We start from the raw sequence: 16637 nt of genomic DNA, 5'->3' as shown, positions 1-16637 counted from the left end.
GATTATGTGGTTGTGATTATTTAATAACAGCATAGTGAGGCTAATATTCGCCACAATACAATATATAAAGACTACAACTGTGATGTACTAGTGATACACCGCGTCCACATTGTTCGCATTCGAGTAGAACCACGCTCATAGATTGGGTAAGCCATGGTATTATAATCGCCTTTTACGATCGGTACATCTACCGCGAGCATATTCTAACCCCCAACTGCAGGGGGAACACCAATATGAATGTAGTAGATTTCGAGCAGATTAAGAAGTGAAATTCAGAAACATTGTCGGGTAACCATCGCTGATAGTCAATCTTGCAACTTTTCTCTAATATCAATAATTTTTGAAAATATTTAAAGAAGCATTTTCGTGCTTGCGTTGCACTTTTATAAAAATTTTTGCTTATTGCGTTTTGTATAGTAAAGTATGTATAAGTTATGACATTATTCTCAAATATTTCTTGAGCTTTTTTTTCATTTCAACTGCAAAGTAGCCTCAAGATATATGTAATCAAAGTGAAAAATACAACTGTGAAGAAAACAAATATTTAGAAAAGTTATTTGATAAAAACGCATTTAGTAGACAAAGAAAAAATCTTGATCAAAAGGAAAAGCAACTGAAAGTAAAAAATAATAACTAGAAAAATCAATAAAAGCAGCATAAAACCACATTCGCCACATTTGATGCATTTGTCACTTGACGAGTGAGATGCTTTAACCACAAAACAGTTAACTGTTAACTATAATTCACATAAAGTGCAAGTGCAACGCACAACAGCATTTAACAACAAACACATGCACACGTACATAAATAACTACACATATACAAAACTATTAGCGCTTAAATGCAATTGACCAACTGTTGATGGTAGCTAATTTCATTTGAAGAATGTCATCTTCACTTTAAGTGAAAGAAGTTAGCACATGACAGTTGTCGCCACCGTAAAGGGAGTGGTGGTGTTTGTTCGTTTGAGCTTCTTCGTGCTATTGAAAGATAAAATGGCTATAACCACCACTACAAGCGCAAGGCAACAAAATTGAAATACAAAAAAATACCCTGAAGGGAAGTCAGTAAATAGTGATACAAAATTTCTGGATCAGAACTAGATCTAATGCACTAAATAGGTACTAGTGCGATTGTAACTGACGCCTCTATAAGTCTGGGGATTGCAGGGATTAACCGCAAAAAGAGCTCTAAGACTAAGAAAATCCAACATGTGGAAATCACCTAAGCATGGACTCGCGACGATTCTGGACGATATGACAAAGGGACAATTAAACGGAATAATAACCGACCTAACATCCAAAACCGACCATATCACAGCGGTTTTGGACTTTCAGGTTCAGAACATACGATATCCTTCAAGGGAGAAATGGGAAGAAGGCCTAGATAATGGCAGGTGCATTACATTCTACACCGACGGCTCGAAAATGGAAAAGGGAACTGGCAGAGATTAGGAAGGTGGACGTCTCTCTTCTTCTTGGGTTCATCTGGGAAAGCAAGTCGTTCATTGAGGACCACTAGGACTTACTGAGGGCACTCACAATGGATAAAAAACGCTCCGAGTGAAAGTGTGGGTAATACCCACGCACACCCTCTTAAACTAATCTAACTAGTTCCAAAATCGATAGTTTGGGTTTTTATTTTTCATATCTAACATATACTCGATAAATAGGCTATCCACAAAAAACCAAACTGCTACTAGCTTTAAGGAGATTCGACTAAAAGTATGCCCTTTTTCCTACACTTTAAACCATTTACCACTGATGCTCTCACTGGCTCTGAACTATTAAAAAGGGAATATAATCATACTACAAGCAACATGTAGAATTTTTTTATAGTTGGGGACCAACGAAATATTACCAATAAAAGAACTAGATCTAAACTATAAATTACAGTTCGGAAATATCGTAATAATGCCAATGAGCCAACCAGGTCTAAAGTGTATCTAGTTCAGAAAAGGGTGATGCAACGAGGACATCGCCATATTAAATTCGCCAGTTGAAAGCGTGTAAAAGAGATAGAGGACGAACTAGTAGTGTACTAGAAGTGCACCAGTTTTGAACTAGAGATTTTTCTTATAGGAAATATATATCTGTATGTATGTACAGGTATATTTAAGTTAATTTTCCGTATTGCACTCGGTAGATATCATTATTTGTATTCTTTTGTAAACGACTTGCAGAATTAGCAACAAATTATTGTTTTGGTGTGCGTTTCTATATAACTTTTAAGGGCATTTTTGTATACTAATTTTTTAGGGTGCGTTCATGTTATAGATAGCCCATATATCCCACAATCTTCCTCACAATATTGATTTAATTTAGCTAAATTTTTAGATTCAATGAGATAATGCTGCATTAAATGGCTTTTGATGTATCACGTTACTGGAAGATTTGGAAGGGAAGAAGGGTGGACTTCGCAGTATAAAAAGGTATATTGCATATTATCTGTGTGGTCGGCAGGCATTAGTGCAGTTCAGGAAAGTGATGTGGTATCCCCACTTTCGTTTAAATTCTACATAACGAAGCTCACTTCCCCAACGAAAGGAGTAACCATTGCGTCCTACGCCAATGACTGCACAATAATGGCAACAGGTCCCGGCCCATCCATCGATGAGCTATGCTACAAAATCAACGACTATATTCCTAGTATTTTCGTCGCGAAATCGGACTCTGTCACAAACCAAATCCTCGGCGACTTTATTTACAACGTGATCATGGCAAATATCGACCATATTATACATCCACGTCGATGGCTGCCGACTGTCTTACATCCAAAAATACTGGGTGCGATGTTCGATCAGCATCTGTATTTTGGCGAGCATGCAGCCGCAACGGTACCTATAGTCCAGGCCATTACAAAATCGTTAGGTCTCTTTCCGGCAACATTTGGGGCGTACCGAATTTGGTTTCCGAGGCTTAAATACGCACACTGGAGGAAACTACTTATGTCTCCAGGACTTTAAAGAGTTGCTACACAAACAGTTTCTGCTGAGTCCCCAAAAAATCTGGTCATCCCAACATACATCTGATTGAAGAGACCCCGACGCGCAGAAACTTAAGAAGTCATCTCCTTAAGCACTATGAAGAAATGCCGCACTTAACCATTCAGCATAAAAAGGCTCTCAGAGAAAAAAGCCGTCGGACTATGCCACGGACTACGCGGTGAACTCCGTTGTTAATGATAAATACCCGGAACTCGCAGTTGAGGAATCTAACCAGGGCAGACGCACGTCACTCTAGCGCAACTTCGATCTAGATATTAATTGTCCAGAATCAACCCCGTCATACCCAATGTATGTCCCGTTTGTAATGTGTTCCCACATGACACAAACCATCTTTTCAATTGCAATGTGGAACCAACGTTTCTAACACCTTGGTAAAAGTGTAAGCTTTCTCGAACTCCGATTAGAGGATATTGATGACAATTTGTTATTTTACGCACGTACCGAATGGGGCGAAGCACTGCTGCAACACAACAACAACATGGCTTTCGATATTTTAACGATTGTTATTTTGCAGCTCGTTTACAAAAGAATACAGCAACTATTGCACTGAGCATTATTTATTGCATTTCATGCACTCTTACGCTTTATTATTTTCCATTACTGCTAATATCAAGGTTACTTTTGGTTGCATTGCGGCTGTTTATAATTTTATTTGTTTTTGCGGCTGACTTTTTTTTGTTGTTGTTGCAAAAGCGCGTTGGCGCTTCCTCAATTCAATAAAATGTATAAAATGCTAACAAAATGATTGAGCCTTACTGGCTTTTGCTTTGCTTCTCAGGTTAGTTGGTGGTACGGACAGTCGTGACTTTCTGGACGGAAAGTATGTCAGTTTGTTGAATTGTCACTCTGTTTGTTGGCAAAGTCTTTCGGCGCGACTAAGTGAAACTAATGTTAATCACATTGACAATCGTATGTCGAGTTAGCTGAATGACAATCATTCGACGAGCAGACGCGATTAAATAGTTAGGTGTGGATGCATTTAAGTTCAGCGTTTGGGAAATTTTTTTCTTTGAATATGTGCCTTTTCTGGCTTATATACATTTGATAAGAGTTTAGGAAGATGGTTACATAATGCCATTTGCCGAAATAGAAAAGATAAATAAAAGGAAGGATAGTAAAAAAATTTAAAATTAAAAAAAAATGTTAAAGTCAAAATAAAATTCAATTTCAAAAATGAAATGAAATGAAATAATTAAAACGTTTGATTTTAATTAACCTGGGAAATCTTTAAATTGATTACTAGCCTATGATTATCTCCCTATTATCCCACAGCAATAAAGAAGAAAACATTTTGTTATGTAGAAACATCAGAAAAAAAATCAATTTCGACTTCTGAGTGGAACCTCGCCAACGGCTGCCGTCCGTCGTGCCTCAAAAAATGCCCTGTTTCGGAACGTTTGAAGAACGCCATATTCAGAATTCTATTCAAAAAAGTCGAATCAAAATTTTTTCTTTTCAAAAATGCCCCATCTGACTATAGATTTATTAGATTCTGACGTGAGACAAAGCTTTTATGACATTAATTCTAAGGTAGGGCGTTATTCAACCGATAAAACGTTTTCGAAACAAATCCCAAGTTTCGTTTTCGAGGAATATTATGGCGAATATTAGCATCACTTTGCTGTTAATAAATAATTACAACAACAAAAAAAGAAAGCAGCTACACTTATGTATAAGGCAACGAAGAATATTGCATACACATAACTAGCAGCTTGAAGCAGAGATATAATATCACATACATATATGTACCCGACAGCTAAGAGCAGAAGTTGTTACTCACACATACACACGCATATGGCTAGAAGAAAAGCATAAACTAAAGACATACATGTATATAGCTAAATAACCAAGCATGAGATACAACTGTTCTAGAGGGCATGTGTGTGAAACATCTAGACCTAAGGAGAAGTGGGCGAACGAGGTAACCGAGAGTATAAAAGCAGCGCAAGCTGAGTAATCAGTAATCAGTTTTCAGTTAAGTACGCTATTAGTTGTGAATTACAATTGTGTACCAAAGTAGTCTAAATAAAGACAATTTTGCAATACTGAACATTTGAGTTATTTATTCGACAGCTCAGCGATTCGAACGTTAGAAGAAGGTTTAAAATAAGCGTAAGTTTCCAAAATTCATAACAATATTCTGAGTTAGGACTCGCTTTGCTCGAGTTTGTTTTTATTTCCGTCCTTTTCTCAATGCCTTGTCAACAGAATGGTTATTTTTTGGGTGCGGGCTCGATCCTCACTTCCGAATAAAGAGATCTGCCATTTTCAATATCGAAAGTCTGATATCAAGTTTTATAATTCGAAAATCCACAACTGATAAGTTTCAAACAAATTTGCTAACTACTAGTTTTGTTTGCAGCTAACCAATGGTCAAACTTAGCACCTGTGAACATAACTTAAGCACAAAGTGTAAATAGACTTGCTGTTTTTGCACTTTAAGCACTTTCTCAGCAGGTAGTATGGAGGAAATTTAGTATTCATGCTTATCAGAGTCATCGGTAGTTATATACTTAGATTTGTAATAAGTTCACACCTGTCAATGGCACTTACCATAAACTTCTTAATCAACGAAACAAATTTCCTTTAGTCTCAGTTTCTTTATTCGGTAAGCAATTGTACACATTTACACAGACACCTTTCAAAAACTTTGCTTATCTCTTTTGGATTTTTATTTTATTTTCTGCTTATGTGTAGCACTAGCATTTCTACACTTATGCACTTTTAATAATTAATAACCTTAACACGTTGTGTCATTTTTTTTGTTTAATAAATATTCTTTCTTTGTCACTTATATAGACATTTATAATATTTATTTACTATGTGGCTAATATATTTTTAACCATGTTTAATGCTTTGAAATTATTGCGATTGTTAAAAAGTAATTTTATTTTTATTTATAAGCAAAAATTCATTGAGTAAAATTTCACTTTTGTTGTGTTGTTTTTTATGTGCAAACGCACCAACAAACAACTGACTACCGTCACATAGCCGCTCAGAGCCTGTCTGTTGTACGTCAAGCATAAGGCGACGAAGTGGGAGGAGCAGCATGCGCAACGTCTATCAGCAGTTGTTGCTGTTGTTGTGTATTAGAGTGCGTAGTCCGCGTTTGCGCTTTAATTGGTTTATGGGGTTTGATCGTCTTCCTTCGCTATTGCGGCTCTTTTTTTGTAATATTATTTTATGTGCAGTATTTTTTTAGTCACGTTGTGGTTTCGATATTTTTATTTTTTTCTTATTTGAATTAAATCGCTTAGATTTCCGCTAAAACAGCCGATTCAAGCGGTGTTCATTCGATAACTGATTTCGCGGTGTTTCCTCACACGGCCAACAACTTGTCGCGCGAAAATCAGCATAACGAAGAAGCAGCAACAAAGCAGAGCAGCAGCGCCACAGCGTCAACAGCAAGGTGCAAATCGATATGTTGTTGTTGTTGACGATGACAACAAATGAAGCGCTAAAGCAAGATGGTTTGCAACATAAACGCGCTTAAATCATCGTCATCATCGTCACACATACATGCATGCATATCAGGGATCGTTACAATTTTATCTAAAAAAAAGTAAGGAAGTCTAAGTTCGGGTGAAACCGAACATTACATACCCAGCTGTACACTTGAAATGCTGTTGTCGTTTGTTTTGTGTGTTTAATAGTGTTAAAAAGCTGCGCAGTAATATATGTACATATGGTTCTATTCTGAACTAATTTTCGTTAAAAAGAAGCAAAAACGATACAGAAACTAACACCAATGACCTTGAGCAGGTAATAATGCAGTTTTCCTTCAGATATGGGGATTTCCCTACTATTTATTTTAAAATAAAGATATAACAGAACAATAAAAATACGATTGGTACAAAACTATTTGTCGCTAAGATTTAACTTATTATTTTTGCCAAGACCCTTTTTAAAGTCATTTGTATAAAAGTGGGCGTGGTCCTCAACCAATCCATTAACCATTTTTACTAGAAATATTTCTTGCTCTAAGGAAAATATGTGTACCCAATTTTGTTACGATATGTAAAATTTTCTTCGAGTTATGGCTCCCGAAACATTGAAAATTGCTTAGACAAAAAAGGGGCAGCGCCACACCCATTTTTTTAAATTTTAGGTTTTTCCTATTTATTGTTATAAATCCACTTGGGAAATGAAATACCATTGATGTAAAGCTCTTTTTTGCAAAGATATAGCTTATTTTATTCGTCCACGACCCTTTTAAAAATCTTTTATATAAAAGTGGGCGTGGTCCTTAACCGATTTCGTTAATTTTTCTTCAAAACATTCCTTATAGTAAAGGCCACCTTTCTGCCGAATTTTGTTACGATAGTTTTAACGATTTTTGATTTATGATTAAAAATATTTGTAAAATTGATTTTATCACAAGTGGGCGGTGTCACGCTCATTTTAAAATTTGTTTTTATCTTTTTATCAAGAGCCTCAGTATCAGTCCACACGTCAAATTTCAACATTCTAGGTGTATTATTTACTAAATAATCAGGTTTTTTGTGTTTTCCAAAATGTTATATTTATAAAAAGTGAGCGCGGTTATTATCCGATTTCGCTCATATTCAATACCAATCTATTCTGGGTCCAGATAAGCTCGTGTACCAAATTTGGCGAAGATATCTCAATATTTACTCAAGTTATCGTGTTAACGGACAGAAGGATGTACGCACGGACATGGCTCAATCAAATTTGTTTTCGATACTGATGATTTATCTATATCTATATCGATTCCTTTATACCTGTACAAACAACCGTTATCCAATCAAAGTTATAATACCCTGTGTACAAGTACAGCGGGTATAAAAAAACGCTTCTAACAGTTTTTGAGTGTTTTCCTATTATTTTAGTTATTCTTTTAATATTTTCTTTTTTTTTTCTCAGGGCCTCTTTCAACAAGTCCATGTTTTGATCTATTTTTGACGTTCAATAAACTGGTATTAAACCCAACACCGGTCCAATAATATACACCTACTGCATTTGCCGTAAAAGATTTATATTGTGCGTTGGTATTCGGCTCAACATAACAGTTAGGCTGACGAAAGAGTGCACGCTAAAAGCTATGCTAGGCGATAAGCAATTTTTATTTTCATATATTTTACAAGCTTTAAACGTTTCTAGCACTCTGAGATCTTTTTGAATTTTACATAAGTAATAATTTTCATAGCTTTCTATCTTTATATTAATACAATGCTTCTCGCTTCCACTCTGTCGTCAGCCTAAAGTGCTAATTAATGGTGACTTATAACCATAAAACCATAACCAGATAAAACAGCTGATCGAACCAACCTTATGGAAATCAATGTAATCGATTAATGTTGCCATACCATAACGCTAACGCCATAACCATACCATAGCCAACCAATTGGTTTTTGGTTTTTCGCCATATCCATAACCTAAAAATGTTTGAGTTGGTGAATTTATTAGCTTTCTGTATATTTTATTTATTGTTTTGGATACGTTTTGACTAAGAGACTTATTCTTTGTGGAATATGTTTGTAATTTTTTGCGTATTCTTCATGTTTGTGAAATTTTCACGATTTTTAGGTTAAGGCACCATTAATCGATCACATTGGAGATGGATATGGATATGGGTATGGTTACGACTATGGCATTAGGGTTAAGGAGGTTTAATTTGGCCTTGACGTCGAGCTTCACCATACGGCAAACATACATCATAGTTTTCTTTTTCGACTATTGGATCTTAGGCATTGCTAGGGCAGGCAGCTTATCACTAGTGTGGGGCTTAGCCGCAGAAGAATACATTTCGCGGTACGAGGCTTCTTTGCATAGTAACCCTTACGGGTGCAGCTGTCACGAATTGCTAAATAAGCTGAAAGCAGGTAATAAAGAGACTCCGGTTTACTCACAGCTTCTAAAAGGAGCAAACGCTGCGACCCCGGTTGTCACCAAGAACATAAACAAAGCGACGAAGCAATTTCTCAGTTCCTGACTGATTTCTATCACGACTTGAAACTATGAAGATCTTTTTTTTAGCAAAGGTGGCTTAATGTCATGGTCAGAATGTTGCGGGGCGAACCAAATAAATCGTTACCTCTCTTCGATTCATGAGGTATACAGTGGAATTAAGTTGATACAACTGAATATTAGCACCTTAAAATAGTTATAGGGAGAGGCAAGAACTGAATCGCATGTGTCGTAAAGTCGGGAGATAGGCGAAAAATTGTATATCTGATAACTAACACAGTTTATGTCAAATACGCTTGAATCAAGGGGTTGCCAGCGCTATATATACCTTCTCCAACCCAATTGTTAACCTCACCTACCCGTGGCGAATCTTGTTTCTTTAACAGCCGAGACTCTGGCGACCCCAAATTCCTTATGAATCTAGGGGGTGGGAGGGCGGTATGACCTAGAAGGTTTCATGTGGTCATACGAAATCGTTTTTGAGAAGGTCGGGCTATCTCTCAAGGCCATCGGGGAGTATGCTTATCACTACAACAGCAACAACAACAACATGTCAAATACGTCAAAGTGGAATTACTTTGATGTATCATGGAATGAAAAATTACACTGATGATGGCACAACACCGAAACTGGTATGTGTCCAAATCAAATGGACACGGGATGAGGGAAAATCGTTCCAATCGGCAATTCAACAAAAAACTAAATGAAGCATCAATCCATTTATCGATTGACTGTCTAAAAAGAAAATTTGATCAACAAGGATTATTTGCAATCCCTGATCCATATTCATCAAAGCGAAAGCAACAACAAAGTAAAGCCAAAGCTCAAAACAAAGCAAAAGCAGTCACACTAACATCATTGACAAAAGCAACAAAAAACATAACGCAACTTATGCGCGCGTGCGCAACAACAAAAGCTTTGCAGTCGTCTTCAGCTGCTGCCGAGGCCATTGCGCCTACCTGCTGCCACAACATTGATCATCGCCAATCGATTGGTCGACATTGAGCAGGCAAACAAAATCGTCAGTAATGGCATGCGCAGTGCCAGGGGCGCTCACAAAAAAGTTGTTAAAAGCAGAAGCAACAACAACACCAATAAGTACATACCCACCACTCTTAACGACGACCACATTTTGGTGTTTTAAACTACACTGACAACAACGTCGTAGCGCCTCACAAGCTAAGCCAACATTGATGGCAGTGACTGCAGCTGCTGTTGTGACTTTGATTGCTGTTGTTGTAGGGGCAGCAGCATTGTTAAAATATACTTTACACGTTTTTTTTGTTGTTGTTATTAACGAATTTTCAATGCTTGTTGTGCGCTTCATGCGTGTCGTTTTGAGTTTTAGCTGCATCTTCTCACATAGTCATAAACGAATACTGTCATTGATGAGCTAGCTAACGGTACTCATAGTAGGTACTAACGTATTGTAAATGTTTTTTTGCTCTTACTAATAAAGTGTTTATAAAAATTATGAATTTGAAAGACAGATCTTTGGGATTCAGTGAGCATTAAATCATGGCTCTAGATAGGGGGTAGTAGTCCCTCATGGTGACAAATAATTTACGTAATATTCGCATCAGTATAGCACCAACATACACCTCTACATATCCTATTGAGATTCTTGGATTTTGTTCTGCTCAAACTTGGTTTCTCATATATTAAAAAACTTAGTGGCTATTCTACAGGGCATTATGGAAAACAGAAAAAAATAGGAATAAAAAAACACAAAAAAATTGCTTACCGAACTTTCCGGACGATTAGGGTCAGCCCAAAAACGTTCCTCAACCTCGTCTCCTCCTCCCGCTTCTATATTCCTTGATTCTTTTTGTTTCGTTAATTCTCCGTTATTATACCTTTCATGAACATGAAATGGTATATTAACTTTGGTCCGAGGTTTGTAACGTTGAGAAATATAGAAGATAGACCCACCATTAAGTATACCGAATTGATCAGGGCGACGTACTGAGTTGATATAGCCATGTCCGTCTGTCCGTCCGTCCGTCTGTCTGTTTGAACGCAAACTAGTCCCTCAAATTTTGAGACATCTCAATGAAATTTGGCACAAGGATGTATTTTTGTATTGTATTAGACATTTGTCGGATCCGGTAGGATAACATATATCTCCCATACAACCGATCGTTCAGATAAGACGATTTTGGTCATTCCTGCCGCAATTTAGAAAGTATAAACGTGAAACTCGGTGATATGTATTCTAATATATCATGGAAGATACCCTGAAAAAATCACTTTGATCGGAGCTATATCTAATATCTAATATATATTATAAATGGGAAAGTTTGGATGTTAAGATGTTTGGATGTTTGGATGTTTAGATGTTTGGATGTTTGGATGTTTGGATGTTTGGATGTTTGGATGTTTGGATGTTTGGATGTTTGGATGTTTGTCCAGACGTTTGTCTTTGTGACTCAATAACGCAAGAACGGCTGGACCGATTTGGATGAAATTTTGCACACATATAGCCAATAGTCTAGAAGGATCTACTAGCTATATATTTTTCAAAAGGGGCGTGGTCCCCGCCCCCTAGGAACAGTTATAATTTAATTATTATATTTTTTCGTCTTTGCGACTGAATCACGCCAGAATGGCTGCACGGATTTTGATGAAATTTGGGACACAGACAGTAGTCTACTAGCGAAATTTTGTTCGAACATGGAAAGAGGGGTGGGGGTCCCACGACCATTCGAGAAATTATTTTTCATAATTTTTACACATTATAACTTTACGTATACTGGCCTTCACCAATATCACAGACTCAAGGGGTCAAATAAGTCGAGGGCTTACAAAGTAAGCAGTGACACCCTCCGCCCACCCCCCTTTATCTCCCCCTCTGGTGTAAAATCCATAAATTGTTATAACTCAATCTAAATTTTCTCCTAAATCAATAGTTTTTGGTATCTGGTACATACAGAACGAGATCTAGACAATTTTGGAGGAACGATCAGTGGTCCTCTCCTCTACTCCCGCCATCCGCCCTCCATCAATTGTTTTTATTAGCACGCTTTTATTAGCTTTACCTGTATGTTTCTATCTAACTTTTTATTCGCTCCAATGCGCCTGCTGCCTTATTAACATGGTTTTATAATTAGCTTCACCTTATTTGTAATCCCGTAAGGGTCATATCGAGACCCTTCCGGGATCATTTCTGGATGGTTTTCGGGATCGGTCCGGGATTACGCCGGGGTAATTTCGGGACTTTTTCGGGACTATTTCGGGATCATTTTGGGACCCTTCCGGGATCATTTCTGTATAGTTTACGGGATCCGCCCGGGATCCCGTCGGGGTTATTTTGGAACATTTTCGGGACTATTCCGGAATCATTTCGGGACTATTTCGCGATCATTTGGGGACCCTTCCGGCATCATTTCTGGATGGTTTTCGGGATCCGTGCGGGATCTCGTCGGGGTAATATGGGGACTTTTTCGGGATCATTTGAGGGCTCTTCCGGCATCATTTCTGGATGGTTTTCGGGATCCGTCCGGGATATCGTCGGGGTCATTTGGGGACTTTTTCGGGATCATTTGGGGGCTCTTCCGGCATCATTTCTGGATGGTTTTCGGGATCCGTCCGGGATCTCGTCGGGGTCATTTGGGGAATTTTTCGGGATCATTTTGGGGCTCATCCGGCATCATTTCTGGATGGTTTTCGGGATCCGTCCGGGATCCCGTCGGGGTCATTTCGGGACTTTTTCGCGACTAATACGGGATCATTTGGGAACCCTTTCGGCATCATTTCTGGATGGTTTTCGGGATCCGTCCGGGATCCCGTCGGGGTCATTTCGGGACTTTTTCGCGACTAATACGGGATCATTTGGGAACCCTTTCGGCATCATTTCTGGATGGTTTTCGGGATCCGTCCGGGATCCCATTAGGGTAATTTCGGGACTATTAGGGGATCATTTGAGAACCTTTCCGGCATCATTTCTGGATAATTTTCGGGATCCGTCCGGGATGCCGACGAGGTCATTTCGGGACTATTTCGGGATCATTTGGGATACGTACCGGCATCATTTCTGGATGGTTTTTGGGATTCGTCCGGGATCCCGTCGTGGTCCTTTCGGGACTTTTTTCGACTAATACGGGATCATTTGCGGACCCTTTCGGCATCATTTCTGGATAGTTGTCGGGATCCCGTCACGGTCATTTCGGGACTATTAGGGGATCATTTGAGGACCTTTCCGGCATCATTTCTGTATTGTTTTCGGAATCCTTTCGGGATCCCGTCAGGGTCATTTTGGGACTTTTTTGGGGCTAATACGGGATCATTTGGGGATCCTCTAGGGGTCGTTTCGTGACTTTTTCTGTTTTATTTCGGGATCATTTGGGGACCCTTCCGGCATAATTTCTTGATGGTTTGCCGGATCCATCAGGGTCATTTCGGGACCATTTTGGGATCATTTGGGGACCCTTCCGAGATCATTTCTGGATCCGTCCGGAATGCCGTAGGAGCCATTTCGGGATTTTTTGTTACTTTTCCGGGATAGTTTTTGGACCCTTCCGGGATCATTTCTGGATCTGTGCGGGATCCCATCTGGGTCATTTCCGGACTATTTCGGGATCATTTTGGGATCCTTCCGGAATCATTTCTGTATGATTTTCGCGATCCGCCGTTGATTCCCTCGGAGCCATTTCGGAACCTTTTCTGGAGTATGTCGGGGTCATTTGCGGACTTTTTCGGGATCATTTGGGGCTCTTCCGGCATCATTTCTGGATGGTTTTCGGGATCCGTGCGGGATCTCGTCGGGGTCATTTGGGGACTTTTTCGGGATCATTTGGGGGCTCTTCCGGCATCATTTCTGGATGGTTTTCGGGATCCGTCCGGGATATCGTCGGGGTCATTTGGGGACTTTTTCGGGATCATTTGGGGGCTCTTCCGGCATCATTTCTGGATGGTTTTCGGCATCCGTCCGGGATCCCATCAGGGTAATTTCGGGACTATTAGGGGATCATTTGTGGATCTTTCCGGCATCATTTCTGGATAATTTTCGGTATCCGTCCGGGATGCCGACGAGGTCATTTCGGGATTATTTCGGGATCATTTGGGATACCTACCGGCATCATTTCTGGATGGTTTTTGGGATTCGTCCGGGATCTCGTCGGGGTCATTTCGGGACTTTTTCTCGACTAATACGGGATCATTTGCGGACCCTTTCGGCATAATTTCTGGATAGTTGTCGGGATCCGTTCGGGATCCCGTCACGGTCATTTCGGAACTATTAGGGGATCATTTGAGGACCTTTCCGGCATCATTTCTGGATAGTTTTTGGAATCCTTTCGGGATCCCGTCAGGGTCATTTCGGGGCTTTTTCGGGATCATTTAAGGATGGCTTTCAGGATTCGTCCGGGAACCCGTCAGGGTAATTTCTGGACTTTTCCGAGACTATTTCGGGATCATTTTGGGACCTTTCCAAGATCATTTCTGGATGGATTTCGGGATTTGTCCGGGATGCCCTCAGGGTCATTTTGGGACTATTAGGTGAGCATTTGAGGACCGTTCCGGCATCACTTCTGGATGGTTTTCGGTATCCGTTCAGATTCCCGTCGGAATAATTGCGGGACTTTTTCGGGATCATTGGGGTCCCTTCCAAAATCATTTCTGGATGGTTTTTGGGATTCGTCCGGCATCCCGTCGGGGTCATTTCGGGACTTTTTCTCGACTAATACGGGATCATTTGCGGGCCCTTTCGGTATCATTTCTGGATAGTTGTCGGGATCCGTTCGGGATCCCGTCAGGGTCTTTTCGGAACTATTGGGAGATCATTTGAGGACCTTTCCGGCATCATTTCTGGTTAGTTTTCGGGATCCTTTCCGGGTCCCTTAAGGGTCATTTCGGGACTTTTCGGCATCATTTAAGATTGGTTTTCAGGATTCGTCCGGTATCCGTCAGGGTAATTTCTGGACTTTTCCCAGACTATTTCGGGATAATTTTGGGACCCTCCCAAGATCATTTCTGGATGGATTTCGGGATCTGTCCGGGATGCCGTCAGGGTCATTTTGGGACTATTAGGTGATCATTTGAGGACCTTTTCGGCATCACTTCTGGATGGTTTTCGGTATCCGCTCAGGATCCCGTCGGAATTATTGCGGGACTTTTTCGGGATCATTTGGTGTCCCTTCCGGCATCATTTCTGGCTGGTTTTTGGGATTCGTCCGGCATCCCGTCGGTTTCATTTCGGGACTTTTTCTCGACTAATACGGGATCATTTGCGGGCCCTTTCGGCATCATTTCTAGATAGTTGTCGGGATCCGTTCGGGATCCCGTCAGGGTCTTTTCGGAACTATTAGGTGATCATTTGAGGACATTTCCGGCATCATTTCTGGATAGTTTTCGGGATTCTTTCGGGGTCCAGTCAGCATTTCGGGACTTTTTCGGGATCATTTAGAGATGGCTTTCAGGATTCGTCCGGGAACCCGTCAGGGTAATTTCTGAACTTTTCCGAGACTATTTCGGGATAATTTTGGGACCTTCCCAAGATCATTTCTGGATGGATTTCGGGATCTGTCCGGGATCCCGTCAGGGTCATTTAGGGGTGCGTTCGAGATCCCGTCAGGGTCATTTCGGGACTTCTTCGGGAATATATCGGGATCATTTCTGGATGGTTTATGGGATCCGTCCATGACCCCTTAAGGGTCATTTCGGGACTATTAGGTGATCATTTGAGGACCTTTCCGGCGTCACTTCTGGATGATTTTCGGTATCCGTTCGGGATCCCGTCGGAATCAATGCGGGACTTTTACGGAATCATTTGGGATTCCTTCCGGCATCATTTCTGGATGGTTTTCGGGATTTGTCCGGGATCCCGTCGGGGTTATTTCGGGACCTTTTCGGGTCTAATACGGGATCATTTGGGGATCCTCTAGGGGTCGTTTCGTGACTTTTTCTGTATTATTTCGGGATCATTTTGGGACCCTTTCGGCATAATTTCTTGATGGTTTGCCGGATCCATCAGGGTCATTTCGGGACCATTTTGGGATCATTTGGGGACCCTTCCGAGATCATTTCTGGATCCGTCCGGGATGCCGTAGGAGCCATTTCGGGATTTTTTGTTACTTTTCCGGGATAGTTTTTGCACCCTTCCGGGATCATTTCTGGATCTGTGCGGGATCCCATCTGGGTCAATTCGGACTATTTCGGGATCATTTTGGAATCCTTCCGGAATCATTTCTGTATGGTTTTCGCGATCCATCGTGGATCCCCTCGGAGCCATTTCGGAACTTTTTCTGGAGTTAGTCGGGATAATTTAGGGACCCTTCCTGGATATTTTCTGGATGGTTTCTGAGATCCGTCCGGGAGCCCGTCAGGGTAATTTCGGAACTTTTTCGGGATCAATTTGGTACCCTTCAGGCATCATTTCTGTGTGGTTATCTGGATAAGTCTAGAATCGTGTCGTTGTCATTTCGGGTTTTTTTGGGACTACTTCGGGAACTTTTGGAAACACTTCCGGGGCGTTTCTGGATGGTTTTCGGGATCCGTCCGCGATAGCGTCGGGGTCATTTCGTGGCTTTTTCTGGATAATTTCGTTATCATTTTGGGATCCTATCAGGTTATCAGCTCATAAAGTTCTTTTTTTTACTCAATTACAAAAATAAAATGCATTAGACAGAAAAAAAATTTTAAACAGATAACTTTATAAGCAGGCTAACGTGAATAGCCCACATATTTCATTTTCTCCTTGCGGACG

At 40.2% G+C, this 16637-nt stretch overlaps 2 protein-coding genes across 6 annotated transcripts in view; one reads left to right on the top strand and one right to left on the bottom strand.

Moving 5' to 3' along the window:
• LOC137241276 (trans-1,2-dihydrobenzene-1,2-diol dehydrogenase-like) overlaps positions 1-16637 on the top strand; it is a 161977-nt gene that overhangs the window by 99953 nt on the left and 45387 nt on the right. The gene's annotated exons all lie outside the window — the stretch shown is intronic.
• The window catches only part of LOC137241274 (uncharacterized), a 65542-nt gene that overhangs the window by 38715 nt on the left and 10190 nt on the right, over positions 1-16637 (bottom strand). The window contains exon 1 of one of the 2 annotated variants that reach the window (XM_067768709.1): positions 5561-6289. The exons of the other annotated variant lie outside the window; for it this stretch is intronic. The gene's annotated coding sequence lies outside the window, so the exon portion shown is untranslated. Of the gene's footprint in view, positions 1-5560; positions 6290-16637 lie in introns of those variants that run through there. 2 annotated transcript variants of the gene reach the window in all.

The sequence above is a fragment of the Eurosta solidaginis genome, chromosome 2, assembly GCF_040869045.1.
Source record: "Eurosta solidaginis isolate ZX-2024a chromosome 2, ASM4086904v1, whole genome shotgun sequence".
In the NCBI taxonomy this organism is placed as follows: domain Eukaryota; kingdom Metazoa; phylum Arthropoda; class Insecta; order Diptera; family Tephritidae; genus Eurosta; species Eurosta solidaginis.
The sequence above is the reverse complement of the archived record's forward strand: the minus strand, read 5'-3'. Positions and strand labels throughout refer to the sequence as shown.